Consider the following 16,663-nt stretch of genomic DNA (forward strand, 5'->3'; position numbering starts at 1 on the left):
GGCCATTCAACTCACAACCCAATGCCGTTCAACTCCCATGACGTCCCTCTTCTCTGACTCTGCCGAGGACTGGAGTGCAGAGCCACTGCCTTTGGTGCTTTTCCGTCTCCTCTGAATCCCACTTTGTTCATGTATTTAAAATAATAATGAGGCTAGCCAACTCACCTCCAGGAGGCTCCCCCGATTTCAGCCTTCGTTTGCCGTTGGATCGTGGTCAATTTTGTCTTTGACTTTGTTTAAGCCGTTAGATGCTCGTTGCTCTTGCTGGTGGTTTTGACCGCGTGGTAAGTTCTCATGTCCAATGACTGGTGGGCTCGTGTTCTGTGCATGTTGGCTGGGTGAGCCGTTTCGAGGTGCAGGTGCGCCCTCTCCCCGCATGCCGCGTGCGCGTCGCGCCATTTGCAGTGGCGTGGGTGCCATGCCCTCGAACCCCCCATCGGCCCAATCCAATCGCCCGCACGCCGCAACCCTTCCTCCTCGATCTCTCTCCCTCAGCCGCCACAAACCCTAGCCCCCTTTCCTACCATCCCGCGGTCGCTGTCCCTGCTCCATCTGACCTCCCTCGTCAGCCGCCGCCGCTACGGCTCCTCGGTCCACCGACTCTGTCCGTGCAAGCGGCCAGTTTCCTTCCGCCCCGACCTTCTCCACTGTCTCCCAGTTCATCATCCGTCCCTTGCTGCTCGAGGTGTTCATCTGCCCAGGCCGCGAGGAGGAAACATGAGGAGGAGAGACCTCGTCTCGAGAAGCCACGGGAGGAGGGGCTCAAGCAAAGAAGAGCAGTTGCCAGCCAGGTATTCGGCTTGGCTCGACGCTGTCCTTCGTGTCCGGGCCGTGGCAGACCCTTGCGCCATCATTCAGGTGTCTTTGCGGCTGCAGGTCCGCATGTGAGCCCCCAACCATCTCTCTCTCCCGCACTCATTTTCCCTCTCACGTTTAGCATTTGAGGCTGTAGATCTAAGAACTAGCTGTTTGTAAAAATGCTAAAGGAGGACTGCTTAGAGGAAGGCAGTATGTTCTACAGTTTCAGTTACATGATTACATACAGCTAAAGAAAAGTTTACATGATTCTATAATTATTATTGGAGATTTTCACTCACAGTAAATTTCTACAGATCTACACTACAAGCTGGACCATATAGAATGATCCAATGATAGGATCCTGCTGTGTTCTAATGAATAGACTGTTCAAAGGATCTGTTTAAAGACAACATGCATGTATTTGTACAAAGATCATATTATTTCGATGCCCATGTAAGTTCTCTTATCTCTTTGGTGTGCATCTTATTTAGGACTTACCTCATTGCAATTTATGGTTATGCTTTCCATAGCTAAATCGGTATCAAGAATATTGTATTGTTTATTTCTTACCATGTCTGATCTACTAATATGGTTACATCTGTACAATACTTTTATAGATGAAGTTGGTGGTTCATGCAGACCCAAGGTGCACTGACAGAAGATATCAGAGGAGCAGAGGAAAATGCAAGTGTGTATGTGTGAAAAATTATTGGTTTAACTCAAGGTATTGTTCTACATGTTGTTGTCATCATGCTCAAATTCCAGTTATTATCACTATCAAATAGTGTCAAACACTCAAATCATTGTTCTGAATTTCTGTAGGATGTTGAGGAAATCCTCGAAGGCATAAAGACTACACAGACATTTACTTTTTTATGGTTTTTCTTCGTAGCTGATGGCAAGCTCCTTTCTTGCTAATTGTGATTTCTTTTGTACATGGCCTCTCACCAGAGTAAGTATATAGACCTGTGATGTTTCTTTCTGATTTTCTTGGAGTTTTCAGGGGTATTTTGAGCTTCTAGATTGATTGTTTCATGAAGCATTATAGATCAGACCGTCAAATTGATGTGTAGTTTACAGTTAAGTATCAAGTGGATGTGGTTCTATCTTATTTATCCAAGAAGCTCTTATTTGACAAATCACCATCCAGTTTGCTGTATGGCTGATTCTGATGCACTCAAAGTGAACAATGAATAATAATGATTCTTCTTATAAAATTACATGATTAATTAAACCTCAGTTCCTCATGTTTACTTCGCGGGACTGAAAATATTTGTACGAATTTATCAATCATGTGTCAGCCTTCATTTGCATCTCATCCTCAAAGAAATCTGATATGATTTAATTCCATTAGCAAATTATTCTGGTTAGACTTCAAGCTTGGGCCAGTAATTTTTATTGTGTAGATAACAACACGTGGACCTCCTTCAGAGTCATGAGAAGAAAAACTTTGGGTTAACCGTTTATTCTGGATTTGTGATTTATGATGTTCAGGTCAAGGATGTCGAGTTCTCCTGCTTGCTCTGGTTCGAAACTTTTATGCTCTGTTTGGCCTGTAACTTGTATTGCCTTATTGGTAAAGATTTAAATTACACCTTGCTTCTACAAACTATTTTATTTTCTTGGAGAATATTATATTCACTGGTTGACGGGTTGATCTATTTGTGTTCTGTACCACGGTTGACGGAACATCTGAATTTGAAACCATGAATCGGGGATCATAGGGTTATTAGAGCATATGTAACTCGGGAACAACGACAAGTTATTTAGGTGTTGGTCATCACAATACACTGGTTGAGGCGATAAATCTTGTTTCGTCAATGCCCACTATTATTATGATCTCCTTCTTTGCAAAAATAAGTTCTCCCGTAATCTTTTTACTGAATCCATAAAAAACAAGTTGTGTGATAGAGCTGTTACTGTGCGGGCCAGAATGAAGTTTCTATATGCCCTACTATACTCACATAATTTCTGATTCTAATAGGCTTCCTGCACCGACATCTGATGCCTTTCTATTGTAAATCTTCACCAAGTTGCCATTTGTTTTTATGGAGATACAAACCAGATGTATGACCATGAGTGAAGGAATGCTATTCCATGAGCGAAGGAGCTCGAGGTGAACAGGGAGTGTGGGAAGGCGAGAGGAACCAGGAGCTCATCCCTCCTCCCATGGCTGCCTCATGGATCTGGAGTATAAGGAGGACAACATGTGCCTGTTGTAGGCGGCGAACTAGGTGCTCCACTCTTTCTCCCCCTCTCTTAATTTCTTCCTCACACGTATTTTACTTTGCTATTATATGGATTTTTAAACTTGACGTGTGCAGATCTGACATAGAAGAGAGGAAGAATAAATTTAGCTAAGAGTGGAATTTAGAGTTCAAAGAATCAGTTGATGCTATTGACCAAAGAGCGATTTTTGTTACAGTTCCTCTGAATTAGTAAACCAGAAGGACTAAAACATCATCGGTCAGCCATTGTTGTTAGATTGATGTTGCCTTGATTACCACTTTGTTTGGTGGCTACACTATAAATTCTTGAGATATAGTGCAATGGTTGATAGTTTGTTGCATAGTCATATTGATTCTGCTGAACTAATACTCTCTTTGTATATCTAGGATTCCTACTAGAACATGTCATTCCAAATTGCGACAATGATCTTTCTACTCATGAGTAGTCCTTTTTTATACTGAATTTTGATGCATACTCTATGCAGAAAAGAAGGCCTCCTCGGACATTAAGAAGGTACAACTAGGTAGCAATGGAAGTGCTCCGTTCAAAAACAAGTAATATCTTTGAATTATTACACTAGAATGTATGCATGGTAAATACCATGACCTTGCTAATTTACATCTGTCCCCTTCTCCTTTTCTCAGGAACTTGGCAGAGGCTCTACATATGCAAATGGAGGTTCAGACACAGCTCCATGAACAGCTATAGGTGCCTTCTCTGTTCCTGTTTTCGAGCTCTAATAGGATGGTGTTGTTGTCGCCTTGTCGACACATTTCTGATAGTAGGAGCATTCTTTTTCTTGCTTCACAATAATTACTGCACTTTGTGTATATATGAACCCAAATCCATATTTAAATGGGTGCTAAATGTTTTTGCGGCATGGTGGACTTTGGAGACTAGCGCTTTTATAGTATTGTTACGGACTCTATTTTTTTACTAATAATCGTATTGATTCTGCCGAACTAATCCTCTCTTTGTATATCTATAGGATTCCTACTAGAACATGTCATTCCAAATTACGGCAATGAGCTTTCTACTCATGAGCAGTCCTTTTTTATACTGAATTTTGATGCATACTGTATGCAGACAAGAAGGGACCCTCAGACATTAAGGTACGACTAGGTAGCAGTGGAAGTGCTCCGTTCAAAAACAAGTAATATCTTTAAATTATTACACTAGAATGTATGCATGGTAAATACCATAACCTTACAAATTTACATCTGTCCCCTTCTCCTTTTCTTAGGAACTTGGTAGAAGCTCTACATATGCAAATGGAGGTTCAGACACAGCTCCATGAACAGGTATAGGTGCCTTCTCTATTCCTGTTTTTGAGCTCTAATAGGATGGTGTTGTTGTCGGCACATATTTCTGATAGTAGGAGCATTCTTTTTCTTGCTTCACAATAATTACTGCGCTTTGTGTATATATGAACCCAAATCCATATTTAAATGGGTGCTAAATGTTTTTGCGTCATGGTGGACTTTGGAGACTAGCGCTTTTATAGTATTGCCATAGACTCCACTTTTATTAAACAAAATTGATTCATCAACACTGCCCTACTGTTTTTGATGCACAAAATTAGTCAATCAACACATTGGCCTGCTGAAAATCAACACACTGGACTGCAGCAATACTAATTACTGCAGAATATGGTGGTCAGCAAAATCTACAAGAACATCCATCCTAGGTGTAGAATAACAAGGGGTGTGTGCTGCGAAAAATTAAGAGAGGGGGACAATGAAAAGCAGTTGCCTCAACAGTACATTGCTAGACGACCTCAATGCGGTGCTCAGGGTGGCAAATGAAGAGGCGCCCAACGTCCTTGTGGTGGAGATAGGGGATGAGTTGGGCGTCCTGGCGGTGGAGAACAGGACGCGTTGGCATCCTCGCGGTGGAGAATGGGGAGACGACGTGCATCCTTGCAGTGGTGAACGGGAAAGCATATTAGCATCTTGTTCCTGGAAAAATATAGTGCAGTGTGGTGTTTCCCATTGATAGCAAGTTGACTGCCAATTTCACAGCTTTTACAGTTTTAGGAGGTGCTGCAAGATTATTTTGCATTGTTAACGTAGTGTGGTGTTTCCCGTTGATAGTAAGTTGATTGCCAATTTCACAGATTTTACAGTTTTAGGAGGTGCTGCAAGATTATTTTGCATTGTTATCATATATGATTTTCAGATTATTCTATCATGAAGTATTGGTTTATTATTGAGGTAGCCTTAGATGGAGGAGCTGCATGCAGTTTTTGTATCTTTTTTCAAAGTCCTGAATGGTCCCATGAAAATCCCTGTGTGCAGTTTCAGAGCCTCATCACACTATGGTAGGAAAAATAGGTATTTAAGTTATTTAAGGCTCCATTTTTGTCTATTATATAGATTATATAGGTTTGTGATCGAAGGTAGGTTGTCACATAGGGTTTGTTGCTTGTGAAAATTATATACAGCCATGACCATGAGTCCCTGACAAAATAATCTCAGCTCATGTTACTAGGATCAGGGAACCTCTGACCATTTTTCTGAAACACGCCGCATCTCATGTTCCTACTTTCCCAGCTACAATACTATGTACTTCATTCTTATGTTTGCTTTTGGAAGTTATATCTCTTTCTTTTACCTCATAAACTTGCTAATGATATTGGCGAAGTAATCCCCACTTTAGATTTCCCATTGAATGAATAACTAATTTAGATTGTTCAAAAATTGTAGGTCAAGAGCCATGAATAGGAGCAAGGCATCACACTCCAGCTCTGAGAAGAAAAAGATATGAAGACAAGAGATAGATCAGTGTTCTGCTCCGAAGCAAAAACATTTTGCATGTAATAATGAACTGTACTTTACCACAATCTCTCTAAAACAGGCCTACCTATTACCAGTCCATTGCTTGCCTTTTTTTAGGAAGTATGACTCAGTCGTATATATTTACATTCGCGTTGTTTAATTGTGGTTTGTATGCTTGAAAATACGTTTTAACCAAGCTTGAAAATTCTTATGTGCAGTGAAATTGTATCTAACACTTTGTAAAGAACAAATGAAACACGTTTCAAATAACTCTTCGTCTAAATCGACACCTTGTGCCATTCGACATCATAATCATAAATGGTTGCTAAAGAGTTTGAATCGGTAAAGTGGTTTCATCCGCTGTTTCAAGTCTGGAGTGTTCCTTAGTGCTAAATCCTAATTTAATTTTCAAAACACTTTGTGTTTGAAATGAACATTGTGCTATATGGCGTAAAGGACCATTTGTGTCATCAGTTGAGTACGCTTCTCCCTCCCAAAGGAGGAACCGAGGAAGAAAAGAAATACAGTCACGAAAAGAAATACACAGTCATGATTTGCGCTGCCGCTTCATATTTCACTCCGGACGGGCCACACAAAGAATTGTTCCTGGGCCAGGCTAGGTATTTGGACGGCCCACACAAAGAATTGTTCCAGTACCGGGCTAGGTAGTATATGGGCCTTTCAAATACCTATGCCTACTTATGCACAACATATAGAGGTTTTTGCACATGGAAAATAAAATTTTAGCGCAAACACTGCTAAAAAATAGAGCCTTAACTGGTTCATACATGTTATATAAACATGAATTTTTTTCAAGCTCAGATTTCTCAGTGTGATAACCATATTTTCAACTAAAAAATGCTTCCTTAGCTGGTCTATGCATGTTATAGAAATATGATTTTTTTTCAAACTCAGGTTTCTCAGCGTGATAAACATATTTTCAATATAGTACTTATGACTTAACACATGGGCTTACTACTACCAGTATCGAATATGTCCTTGCAAAATGAAACTATTTTCATCGACAACATGTCTTTAGCGGGTCTCTGCGCCATTTGGCGCAACGGGTCAACTAGTATATGTGAATGAAGCTTCATTGTATTCATCTCACTTTGTTCATGTATATATGTGAATGAAGCTTCACTGTATTCATCTCACTTTGTTCATGTATATATGTGAATGAAGCTTCACTGTATTCATCTTGAACGGTTGCTTACTTGCTATCAGAGGAGTGAAAACATAGCAAGGTAGATCATGTGGCTGTTTGATCAACTGTTAATTCATGTTATTTAGTTTATCCAATCTTTCTTTGCTAACACACATGGCCAACTTTCATTACTTTTTCGTGGTATGAAATTTTTCAGTCTCACGGGCATATGGGAAACACACATGGCCAATTTGTTTTTGTGTTTTTGCGGCAAACAGAGAACATCTGCTTTGATAACTCTCTCACGCTCGGACTTTCAATTCTCACCATGCATTTCTAGCCACGTGCGGCTGTGTTGTTGCTGTCACTATTACTCAACCTGCCATGACTATTTTAGTCGACCTGCCATGGATGCTCTACAGCCACGCGATGGTGAGCAACAGTAGCATCAGCGGCAGTAGGACTCGCTAATCGACAAGCTTGCCGGAGTTGTGCTCGGTAGATGGAAGAGGGAACTAGAGGAAGGAGGCCATCATCTACGCGCTTTGCTCGGGGATGAAGGAGCTCGTCGGAGTAACACCACTCCCACGCATGAGCATCCGTCAGATCCGTTGGGTTGCGGCTGTTGGAGGTGGCTGGAGACTGGCTATGCTCGAGGAAGGAGTCGCCGGAGCAGCACCACCTCCCCGCATGAGCTAGCGGTGGACTGCAGCGGTAGTTAGCAGCGGACTGCAGAGGAAGCGGTAGCTAGCAGCAGACGATGGCAGCCATACCATGCACCTGCAACAAAATTATAGAAGTTCAGAGGCTGTTCTATTCCCTGACAGTAGTAGCAAAAATTCACAAACCAAACAGACAACAAGAAAGGAATGCCTCATTGAGAAAAAATAAGCTAACTTCTAGCACCGCATCTCATGGACGAGGTCGTCGTAATCCCAGGGTTGCTTGTAGCGGCGGCGGATGGGGCGGCGTCGTTTGGGGGATGCCATGAAGAAAAAGTAAAGATGTTAGCAAAGAAAGATTGGATAAATAAAGGTATGTCATTTAGGAACATGAATGAAAGTTTGCTTTTGCATAATTTTAATATGTGGGCACCCATTTTGCATATAGTCGATGAGAGAATCATATACGAAAAACCAGAAAGATAACAACAAAAATATGTAAGAAAAACCTTCAAGTTCAACTAGAAGAACCAAATAAGTTCATGACGCCCTTCGGCGGAGCATGAGTCTTGGGTGTGTGCGTCTTGAGTGTGTGCTATTCGTGTGGGTGCCCACATGCGTGTCTACGGCATGTATGTGTGCTCCGAGTAGGTCTATCATAGGGTTTTTTCATATCTAAAAAATACATGTTATAAATAGTTAATGAAATGTTAACCAAAAACAAAACTAATGCAAAATGGCCTAAAGAATAAGCCCACCCCGTTCGGAAGTTCAGCGATAAAAACCTAGAAGTTCAAATAAAAATAACGGAGAAGTTCAAAGTTTTCACGTAACCAAAGAGAAGTTGAGGTAGCTAGATAACTGCCAGAAGTTCACCTACTACACGGTGTCAGAAAATTACAAACGAAAATACGTCACAGAAGTTCAACATGAAAACAGCAGGAAGTTCAACTACTACACTGAATGAATTTCAGATGAAAAACTTTTAAAACCGTTCCGAGTATGAAAAAAATGATCAACACCGAGAAGTTGCGTGTTTACAGCAGCTTATTGATGTGCAGCAGAAGTTCAAGTCAAACTAACGGGGCGATTCAGTGCTTATTCTTGAAAAAGTGGAGAAAATTATACATGCTCCATAGGTCAAAAGTTTGGCTTTAATTTATGTTTTGCGAAGGCCAAAATGTTGTGTTCGAGAAGGTCAAGTGTATTATCTCAGCAAGTTCAAAATAAATTTGAACACGCAAGGTAAAACATACAAGAAAGCAAAATGGGAGAAGTTCAATCTCTAAAGATGACGCGGTTCAACATGTAAACCAATGTTGAAAGAAAACAAAAAGAAAATGAGAAGTTCAATTTCTAAAGATGAAGCGGTTCGATGTGCAACCCAATGTTGAAAGAAAACAAAGAAAGGAGAAGTTCAATTTCTAATGACGACGTGGTTCGACGTGCTAAACAATGTTGAAATAAAATAAAAAGAAAAGGAGAAGTTCAATTTCTAAAGATGACGCGGTTTGATGTGCAAACCAATGCAAAAACACACACAAAAATGTTGTTTTGGTGTCTTAAAATATTTTTATTCATAAAAAATGATTAAGAAATAAAACCAAGAAGACCATATTAAAAAGATGGAGAAATTCGATACGTTAGAGTGAAAACAGCAATAAGTTCAACATGAAAACATCAAGAAGTTCAATTACTACACTGAATGAATTTCAGATGAAAAACTTTAAAACCGTCGCCAGTATGAAAAAATGATCAACACGGGAAAGTTACGTGTTTACAAGAGCTTTCCATCGGTATATCACTTGCTCAATTCCGGTGAGTGGGTGGAGGGATGCGAGCCAAAAAAGCACATGAAAAACAGAGTGAAGTTGAAGTACACGTGCCGAGAAGTTCAGGTTCTTCATGCGGTGCATTTTCGAAGAATCAGTTTCGCGATAAAGGCAGAACGAATGATCTCGCCATTTTCGCAATTACTTGAAAACGGCTAGGAATTAGAGAAAACCATCAACATGAAAAAGTTTTGCATTTTCTGTAGCTTTTCAGCGGTATATTATTTGCCCCATTCCGATAAAAGTTTGTAGAAATTATGCCAAAAATACGTTTTTAGCCATTTTCAAATTTGACTTAAAACCGTAAGGAATTGAGAGAAACAATATATACGAAAATGTTTCGCATTTCCTCAAGCTTTCCAACACCGTACCGTTTGTTGCATTCGGACGTATGGTTAAGAAATTAGCTCGAAAATACAAACTCGGTGGAACTTGTACCATTTTCTTAATTACTTTTAAATCGTTCCAAATTAGAAAAAACTTTTAACATGAAAAAGTAGCCGATTTTCACAAGCTTTCCAACGCAATATCATTTGCCTCAATTGGATTAGCCGTTTATAAATTACATTGAAAATACGAACTCGACTATTCGGTTTGCTACGATTTTCCAAATTACTATTTATCCATAGAGAATTAGAGAAAACTTTCAACATGTCGAAGGAGCGGTTTTGCAGCTGTTTTCCAATGCCATATTATTTACCTCATTCCGATAAACGGTTTAGAAATGCGGTCGAAAATACGATTCACGTTTTTTGTGTGAAGAAAAAACGGTTTTCAAAACTGCTCTTAAACCGCTTACATTCTGCCAAAAATTTAACTTGGGTCATGATATTGGTGTCCATAGTTTTCCAACGGTATATCGCAAGCCCCATTTGGACACATTTTAGCTGAAGTTCAACCTAGTACTCGGGGAAGGTCACGCGTGTTACTCGGGAAGTTCATGTTGTGATCAGAATAGTATATATATATATATATATATATATATATATATATATATATATATATATATATATATATATATATATATATATATATATATATACCAACTCAACATTCGAAGATAAACCTTAAAATCAAATCAATGTTGAAGACAAACCAAATGCGAAGATTATGCAACCATGACGCCAAAAGAAACACTTCAATAAGAATTTGGTGGTGGCGTTACCCACCGTATAGGAAGTATTAGACCCAGACACAACGCACTATTATCGTGGCACTCCAAAGACAAATTCCATGTTAATGTATTCACACTTGGAGTGTATGTCTTCATTGATTGAAGATATACGTTACTTCGTGTGTTGCACATCTAAGTCATCAACATGCATAAGTTTTAGGATGTGTGTCTGTCGGCGTTCTGGATATGGGGGTATCTAGACTTGCCTGCCTGCGGCCCACCACGTGGCTCCCCGACGGCCTGGTACGGTCCAGCTTCAGCATCAACGACTCAAGACACTCGCGAGGGGCCAAGCCTCGCGAGGTGGACGATGCCAAGACCCCCGAGGGGATCAACCTCTTCAGGATCGCTCCCGAGGGGCGGAGAGTTCTGTGCAAGGTCTACCTCCCGAGGCTCATCTGACATGAGCCATGACTACTGAGGCCACGTGGGCTCCAGGGGGGCGCTAGCAGGCACAGAGCGCCAATGTCCTCTTCGGTGCAAGGGAGGCAAGCCATCAGCGCGGAGCCTCGAGGAATCAGCCAAAGGTTTCCATTATGGTGCATCAAGACCAAGACCACTCGGGTGGCAGGAAGTAGGTCATCACCGAGCCCACCGCAGCATCACGACCAGGGGCTTTTCGCAGGCGAAGACCACTTTAGTCAGGATAAACTGTACTACTTGTCCCCTTTCAAATCCGGCCATTGTGGGATCCCTTCCCGCCAACATTTGGAAAGAGAACCAAGGCCACTTAAATAGGTCTTAGCCACCACCATAGTGGGGGATCGGATCCACTCTCACCCGACCACCTCACCAGCTCTCTTGAGATCAAGAACACCTCACCTCCCGAGGTCTGTTCATCCACTGTACTAGTTCATCCTCAGCCCTTCGAGGCAATCCACCAAAATGTTGGAGTAGGGTATTACACCGCAAGGTGGCCCAAACCAGGATAAACTGTTGTGTCTCTTTGTCTCTTCGAGCCCGACACACTAGGCTTAGGAGGATCGCGAGTAGGCAGGCTGGGTAGGTTGAGATCTCCGCATGCACACCCGAGTTTGAACCTTTCAAGGGTTTGCGGAACTCGTAGTCCGACATGTGGCGCGCTGGGTAGGGGTCCGTCCGAGATCCTCTGCTCCGTCTGTCAAATCACGCCCTCGTCTTCCATGTCGGGTGCTTCTCCATCGACTCGACCGATGCGCCTTCGAAGCAGCACCGGGGCTGCACCCTTTTTCCCCCTCCCTACGGTGGGTGGAATGGCCGCCCAACTTCAGGCCCGAGCTGCCACCACGCTACGACGGCACGGCGGACCCGGCTAGCTTCCTTTAGGCGTACGAGGAGGCAATCGGGGCGGCCGGCAAAGACGACAAGGTGAAGGCCAACAGGCTCCCCATGGCCCTTGTAGGAGTGCTGCGTGCCTGGCTGCTCCACCTGCCAGAGTCCTCTGTGGCCTCTTGGGAGGAGCTGCGTAGCCTCTTCATTGTGCACTTCACGGTGCCGGCACCTCCTGTCATTGTGGCCCTCTTAGGTGGCTCGCGGGCGCCACCTTCTGATTGACATGTCAAGCAATTCTACCAGCAATTAAGCGTTGCCCAGGTGAGCTCGGGGGCTCCTCCGGGTTGGGCAGCGTTGAAGCTGACCTCGCCTTCGGCCTAGAAGACCATCCAGCGACCACGGTAGGAGCATGAGCGCTCCCAATGATCTGCACCCCCACCATCTGCAACATGGCGGTCACCAGGACCCTCGTCGATGGCGGAGCCGGCCTCAACGTGCTCTCCGCGGAGGCGTTTGGCCTACTACACGTGCCTCCTAGCCGGCTCTGCCCCATCGATCCCTTCTCCGGGGTCGGCGGTGGCTTCACCCGCCCACTGGGCCAGATCTGTCTCCCCGTTACCTTCGGGACCTACGACAACTACCGCACCGAGCTCATCGACTTACATCGCCCGGATCGACTTGCCATATAATGCCATCCTCGGATACCCCGCCTTAGCCAAGTTCATGGCGGCAACTCACCCAGCTTACAACCTCATTGTCGGTGTCAAAACCGGCGGATCTCGGGTAGGGGGTCCCGAACTGTGCATCTAGGCGGATGGTAACAGGAGACAAGGGACACGATGTTTTTACCCAGGTTCGGGCCCTCTCGATGGAGGTAAAACCCTACTCCTGCTTGATTAATATTGATGATATGGGTAGTACAAGAGTAGATCTACCACGAGATCGGAGTGGCTAAACCCTAGAATCTAGCCTATGGTATCATTGTTGTTCATCCTACGGACTAAAACTCTCCGGTTTATATAGACACCGGAGAGGGCTAGGGTTACACAGAGTCGGTTACAATCGGAGGAGATCTTCATATCGTATCGCCAAGCTTGCCTTCCACGCCAAGGAAAGTCCCATCCGGACACAGGACGGAGTCTCCAATCTTGTATCTTCATAGTCCGGGAGTCCGGCCAAAGGTCATAGTCCGGCCATCCGGACACCCCCTAATCCAGGAATCTCTCAGTAGCCCCTGAACCAGGCTTCAATGATGACGAGTCCGACGTGCAAGTTGTCTTCGGCATTCCAAGGCGGGTTCCTCCTCCGAATATTTCATAGAAGATGTTGAACACCAGGGTAGTGTCCGGCTCTGCAAAATAAGTTCCACATTCCTTCGTAGAGAGAATAATATTTGTATTAATCGGATCTACTGACGTATTCCGCAGCGTGACATCATGCCACAGCCAAGCTCTTTATTTATTTTATTGTTCCACCTCAGCATGTTTAGCGAGGCAGTTTCCTTGGCACGTCTTGTCAAAGCAGAGATCGTGTCCCCTTATTCCGAGATTCTCATCAATACGGGTGTGGGTAACCCAACCGTGCCTTTGGTATGACTCCCTAATTGAAAGCGAGTCTCAAACAGTTACGGGGAGGGCTCTTGGTATTCAACTCTTTTATAAAGGGACCAAGGCTCGGCTCCCTTCTTTTCAATCCAATCAAATCCGCCCCTTGCTTCGAGTTTCAACACCCAAAGCTCTAGTTTTAGGCGCTTCAGACCTTCGACGATGTCCGGCTCTGACCTTGAAGGCCGGTGGATGCCTTCCTCTGTTACGGAAGAAGATGTGCGAAAGCTGAGAGATGCCAGGTATCTAACCGGCGAAATCTCGCACAGGCTGCCTGCTCAAGGGCAGGCCATTCCCACTCCCCAGCCCGGTGAGACCGTGGTGTTCGCATCTCACTTCCTTTGGGGGCTAAGCTTCCCAATTGATCCCTTCGTGAGGGGGCTCATGTTTTATTACGGGCTGGAGTTCCACGACTTAGCTCCAGAGTCCATCCTCCAAATCTCATCATTCATTGTCGTGTGTGAGGCCTTCCTCCATATCACTCCTCACTTCGGATTGTGGCTAAAAACCTTCAAGGTGGAACCGAAGATGATCAAGGGGCAGCATGCTGAGTGCGGAGGAGCTATAATAAGCAAGATGGACGACGCTCCATGGCCCGAAGGCTCTTTTCAAGAGGAGCTCGGCTTATGGCAACGGGATTGGTTTTACATCACAGCCCCTAGGGGCACCACATGGGTGGCACCGCCTACTTTTCGCTCAGGTCCCGCACCATGGAGGGCATCATGGGTTAATGAAGGACTTATCTGGGGGCCATCGAAAGACGTGCCCTTGCCGCAGGGCCGTATTTGAGATCTCCTAGAAAGAGATATCAATCTGACCATGGTGGCGCAAGTCATGGTGATTCGCCGCACACTGCCCTGCAAACGTCTACCTCTCCGCCTATGGGAATTCAATCCTGAGGGACCATGAATCCTACAACACTTCATGGGAATGACACCCATGGAGATGTACAAATTGTTCTTCGGATCACAAGCAATGTGTCCGGATCTGTCCGAGGACGCTAGTCTGAGCTGCAACCGCCCAGATGCTAAAGTAAGTAGCTCCACGTTTGCACAGACCATCCATATTTTTATCAAATCTACCCTTTAGCAGAGTTGCCCTTTGAATAGGAGTGGATAGCAAAGGCTAAGCTTATCAGGTGTCCAGCCCCGTTGCCCGAGACCGTGCCGAATCCTATGCTGACCAGGATGCTGGAGGCTGCGCGGTTGGCGGAGGGAAAAGGGGCGGACCAAGGAGCTACTGCCTCCACGAAGGAGGCCGTCAGGAAGGGAAGAATCGAAAATTCTCCCGACCAGGGAAAGAAAAGGACTGCCTCTGAAGACCCGGAGGTGATAACCTTAAAACGGGGAAAGAAATCTTCGTCAAAGGGTTTGGCACCAGTGGACGCTTCAGCCGAATCGCCCCCTAAAGGGGACCCGCTCTCCCCCGAGGCGTAAGTGAGGGGAGGGGTTCCATAATGAGTCACATTCATGTTTTATTCCTGAGGAAAATAACCGAAGCATTATCTTGCAGTTCGGATCTCAACCCTTCTCAGCAGAGCTCATCTTCAGGGGATCTTCGTCCAGAGATGATAGAGAGCGAAACGCCTCCCCTTGTTCTCCTGTACTACGAGGCTGGTGACCCTGAGGTATCGTCCCGGAGGGCTTTTTCAAGTCCGGACCCTGGGAAAGGTCGTCAGACTAGTCCGGCACCCTCTTGCGCGCCCGGCGGAGGTGCTGAAGGATCTGCTTGGTAGGGCGTCCATCTCAAAAGAACACCGTATGTTGATGGATACGGTGATTGGAAGGATTTCATCCGCAGAAAGCGGATTGTACGAAGCTGCCAGTAGTTTACTAACAGGCTTTGAGGTATGTAAAAAGGTGTACCTTTTGGTGGAGCCGCATATTAAATGTGCCCTGTATGAATGGTAGCCCCTGAGACTCTGTGTGTCGTCACGAATGACGGTGCACCGAGGATCATAATCCCAGGTATAATATGTCGCTTATTCCATGAAGGTGGCGAGGCGCTCGGTGGCTAGCCGGACTGGTGAATCTGCCGAACTAAAGCAGCAACTTGACGTGGCCGATGCCGACATCGCGCTTGTAAATAAGCGGCTAGACGAGGCTCAAGGTATGTTCAAAAGACACCCAGTAATAGGAGCTTGATGTTCGGGCTTTATATATATATACTTGATGTAGATGGTGCTGCTGCCATGGAGAACCTTCGGGCGGAACTTGCCCGAGCCAAGGAGTAAGCAAGGAAAAGTGATGCGGCTGTCGTTAAAGCGGCTGAAGAGCTAAAAGCCGAACAGGCTGCTCACTGTCAGAGCAAGAAGGAAATGGCTGAGATGGCCATAGAATTGAGGGATGCTATCAACCGCTGTAGATTGCTTGAGCAAGAAGGTGGGGCGGCTCAGAGAGATCTTGAAAAGATCACGGCGGAAGCCAAGGATACTCGCTCTGCCATGAGAGCGATGAAGGAGGAGCTGCGTTAGGCCGGAGATATCACGGCTGGAAAGCCTTATATGCTGCGGATGAAGTTCGGAGACCCTAAGTATGCTCCATTAGACCGGCAGTGGAGTTCGGACAACACTTATCTGGATTTGGCCGCAAGTGCGGCGGACGCGACCGAACACTTCCGCAGCCGAGGTGACCATAAATTGGAAGAGCTTTTTTGGTCGCAGTACCACAATCCAGAGCACCCACTGTCAGTCTCCGACCGTTTAGCCGCCTGGGCGGAGCTGAACAGATTATCCGGACTCGCCATGAAATTTGTTGCGAGTCGTCTGTGGCCGGAGGAGCCTGAGCCGAAGAGCTATTTTGGCTTGGTGCAGCAATTTCTTGGTTCGGTGCCGCATGCTGATGCAATGAAGAGGTCGGCGTGCATAGAGGGCGCACAGATGGCTCTTGCCCGTGTCAAGACATACTGGGCAGATATGAATGCCAGTGTTGTTGCGTCCCAGGATTCGGACGAAAGCCGAGTACCTGCCAAGCACTATTTTGAGGAAGTTCTTCCTGGCGCTCGTATAATAGAGTCGCAGTGCTCAAAGGATGTTGTGTTCGAATAGCTTATACTATTTGTAAGACGAATTGTGTTTTTATGAAAAAAGATTTTTTATACTTGTGCTTGCAAGAATCATGATACCTCCTGTGCGATCGTTTAATGTATATATTTGTATGTGAACTGAAAAATGGCAGTCGTTGGCTTCAG

The 16,663-nt window shown here is 44.8% G+C and overlaps 1 long non-coding RNA gene across 10 annotated transcripts; it reads left to right on the forward strand.

Annotated features, from left to right (window-relative positions):
• The first annotated feature begins 392 nt into the window (after window positions 1–392).
• LOC119275894 lies at window positions 393–6,021 on the forward strand. Of its 10 annotated transcripts, none has more exons than XR_005135942.1 (11): window positions 396–884; window positions 1,113–1,251; window positions 1,416–1,522; window positions 1,621–1,750; window positions 2,293–2,374; window positions 2,853–3,032; window positions 3,512–3,581; window positions 3,672–3,735; window positions 4,016–4,139; window positions 4,271–4,328; window positions 5,733–6,021. It is a non-coding gene; the product is annotated as an uncharacterized LOC119275894 (long non-coding RNA). The 10 variants fall into 10 exon arrangements; XR_005135944.1 differs by having other exon boundaries at window positions 2,864–3,032; XR_005135939.1 differs by having other exon boundaries at window positions 393–884; window positions 1,621–2,374.
• The last annotated feature ends 10,642 nt before the right edge of the window (window positions 6,022–16,663 follow it).

Source organism: Triticum dicoccoides, chromosome 3B (assembly GCF_002162155.2).
Source record: "Triticum dicoccoides isolate Atlit2015 ecotype Zavitan chromosome 3B, WEW_v2.0, whole genome shotgun sequence".
In the NCBI taxonomy this organism is placed as follows: Eukaryota; Viridiplantae; Streptophyta; class Magnoliopsida; order Poales; family Poaceae; genus Triticum; species Triticum dicoccoides.